At 49.0% G+C, this 3,148-nt stretch overlaps 1 non-coding gene across 1 annotated transcript; it reads left to right on the top strand.

Moving 5' to 3' along the window:
* The first annotated feature begins 466 nt into the window (after positions 1-466).
* Positions 467-540, top strand: TRNAP-CGG (transfer RNA proline (anticodon CGG)). The gene has a single exon. It is a non-coding gene; the product is annotated as a tRNA-Pro (tRNA).
* Positions 541-3,148: the final 2,608 nt, after the last annotated feature.

The raw sequence follows: 3,148 nt of genomic DNA, 5'->3' as shown, positions 1-3,148 counted from the left end.
TGTCCCTTTAACCAAGCTAAGCCTGGGCATCTTTTTTTATTCTTTCTTTTTGAACGCCACAGAGTGCAGAGCTACGCCTATATTTTAGAGCCAAGGAGTATGAAAGTAAGCCTCCAAGTTGCTGTAATCCTCACGCTAATAAAAGCATGTGTTGCCGTGCTTTCATAATTTCATAACTCTGATCAATACTCAGTCGAAAGTCGGTCATGTTGGTCAAATGTTTAGGGGAATCCCCCAAGGTGGAGTAGATTTGTAATAATTTTTTTTCTTTAACTACGAAGTTTCTGAGAAAGCTGTATAGCTTTCCTTTGTAGCCGTATGGCTGCGCTTGGGTGGATGCCAATGAGTAATTACTCCCTTATTACAAATCTACTCCACCTTGGGGGATTCCCCTAAACATTTGACCAACACACTTCCCACTTTGAGTTACTGATCAATTCGCTCTCGCCCTACCATAAGCTTGCCGTCCCGGTTAGCTCAATTGGTAGAGCGACTGCTCCGGATTAGCGGTGGTCCCGGGTTCGAACCCCGGACCAGGACGAATTTTTCTTTAACTACGAAGTTTCTGAGAAAGCTGTATAGCTTTCCTTTGTAGCCGTATGGCTGCGCTTGGGTGGATGCCAATGAGTAATTACTCCCTTATTACAGTCGAAAGTCCGCTCAAAACTGGCGGGACCGAAAAATCATCCCATTGGAAGGGAGCTCTGAAGTACTTTGGTTTGGCTAGTTTGTTCGTAGCCATGTTTTGAAACAGAAAACCGTAAATAGGACGAGGACCAGAAGGAACGTGAAGCAACCGGACAGGCGCCTGTCCTGTTGCTTCACGTTCCTTCTGGCGCTCGTCCCATTTGCGCCTTTCTGTTTCAAACACGGAAGGGAGCTTGTGTCCGACTAGAAGGCGCCTGGAAGGAAGTACTGACGGTCACAGTTTAGAATAACGCGGAATTAAATCAGTAGAGGATGCAGATGAGGGCACTGAAAGCTCGCAAAGGATGCTTTCTTGATGCGAAAATCTGGCTAGAGTGAATCATTAAGTGTGTGAGTGACTGCGTGTGTGTGTGACATTTCGTGACATTTCTGTGACAAAGCGTGACATTTCTGTCGAGAACTCCTGCTTACAACGATGAGGCATTAAAGGCTTCCGCCTTAATACCAACACAGCGACGCAAGCTTACCATGCACTGTAGTGCCTTTTTATGACTGCTTCAGCAAAGCCAGACTACAGCTGCGAAAATTTTGGGCTCACTGCGCGGGTGATGGACTTGCAATGAGCTCGCGCCGGGCTCCAAATAAGTGCACCTTTCGACGACGGACGATTCCGCAGCGAGTCTTTCGAACTGCCAGTGAGTTCGTTGTGCATGGTAAGCGTGGACGCTGTAGCAACCAACCACGCAAAGGTAACTCAGCTTTTTAGTGTCCACGGAAATCTACCACGCTTCCATAGAAGAACGGCCGCCCACTTCCAGTACAACCTGCACACTCAAAATAGAAGATTAAAAAGGGTGTAAAGTTGTCCTCTAGAACACTCCGTTTTTGAAAAGTGAACGCTAGAGGACAGCTTTACTCTCTTATTACTCCCATATATGTGTATTCGTGTTTAGAGTGTACATGGAAGAAACATCCCATTACCTTCGGCATGGCTGGCGAATGAGAATCTGCACCGTTGTTAGCAAACACTCGCGTGGTTTTTTTAAAGCGACTGTTTTCCTTATTAGTAGTGTTTGCAATTAATGACGACGTCCAGACTGCGCCACAATGCGTTGAAAACCTCTCGCACTTCTCTACTCACAAGCAACCGAAATCTCCGAGCCTCCAACGGACACTTTCACTAAAGCTAAGCTGCCAAACGACCCAGACCTCTGTGTGTGCTCATTGGATTACCGTAGTGCATTTCTGCCAGAACAAGTAGGGAGCAGCGCCAAGCCACGATTAAGCCCGTTTGCTTTGAACAGCTCTGTCCCACGCGCGGCTTATCTTCGTGGACATTTTGTCGCCCGCTCAACTCGCTCAGACGGATAACTGTGAGCAAGAAACCGTGAAGAGGGCAGTCATCTGTACCGCGCCGTCTCCTGCACGAATGCCAACGAATGCGAAGCCTCCTGCATTCGTGCATAAACAAGGGCAGCGTCGTGCAGCAGGGATTAAAGGAGTTATGTTCACGGAGAAAAGGAATGCTCTGCCCACATTGTCGTCAACAACTTGCGGACAGTCTCGTCCCTTGTGGATGGCATAACTTAGGCTCAGCTTATCGCTAAACAGGCTGTCAACGCGTGTACTTGCAAACTTCGGCCAGCCATACCCTCGGGAGCTCTTCGAAGTACGCGATGGCCCCACATCTGTGCCTGTTATCTTCAAAACAATACTATCTCGTAGTGGTGATTGCAGTCCGGCGAACAAGAACACAGCGAGAATGTCTTCGAAACGAAACTCTCTATACGGGCTGACTTGCGCCCGCAAAGACCTGAATCACTCGGCGGCGGCATAGCAACAAGCGTGCTCGGCGGTCGTCGAACATAATGACCGCGGCTGTCGGCCGTGCTCTTTTTAAAGCTGATAGCGAACCTTCGAGATAAAGCTTTAGAAGTTACTAGAACATTCTGGCGCAAACTAGAATCGGCTCCGTCCGGATGCGATCAATCGAGACACTTCGAGGCGCGTCTCGCGTCACAAACGAAGCGATAAAGCGGAGTGCCGGCAGCCTTGAAGCATGAACAAATAAACACAACAAACGCTACAAATATTCGCGGCAATATACCAGGATGCCGGCGAGAACTCCGCGAAAGTGTTCCTGCGTAATGAATGAACGCCTCTTCAGTCTTGTTGTGGGTGTTTCAAAGATGACAGAAACAATGCAGGAGGAGGAGGAGGAGAAGGAAAGAGCTTTTAATGCCCAACAAATGCATTCCCCCACCCCCCTCGGCTCTAGGCCGAGGTGGCAGAAGGCATCGTTTTAGATGCTGGCTGGGTGGTGTTGAGTCTCGGCGGCCTCTCCGGCGGACAGTACTCCTGTATTAAGGCGAAAGTCTTTAATGCCTCATCGTTGTCGACAGAAGGCTGTCAACAGACGCTTGTGAGCAGAGAGAGAGAGAGAGAGAAAACTTTATTTACAGAGGAATTCGGGGCACGCCCCAGGGTCCCCGCACGACCC

This window comes from Amblyomma mixtum, chromosome 1 (genome assembly GCF_055824585.1).
Source record: "Amblyomma mixtum isolate Tamu chromosome 1, ASM5582458v1, whole genome shotgun sequence".
Taxonomy (NCBI): Eukaryota; Metazoa; Arthropoda; class Arachnida; order Ixodida; family Ixodidae; genus Amblyomma; species Amblyomma mixtum.
This window is presented reverse-complemented; position numbering and strand designations above follow the sequence as displayed.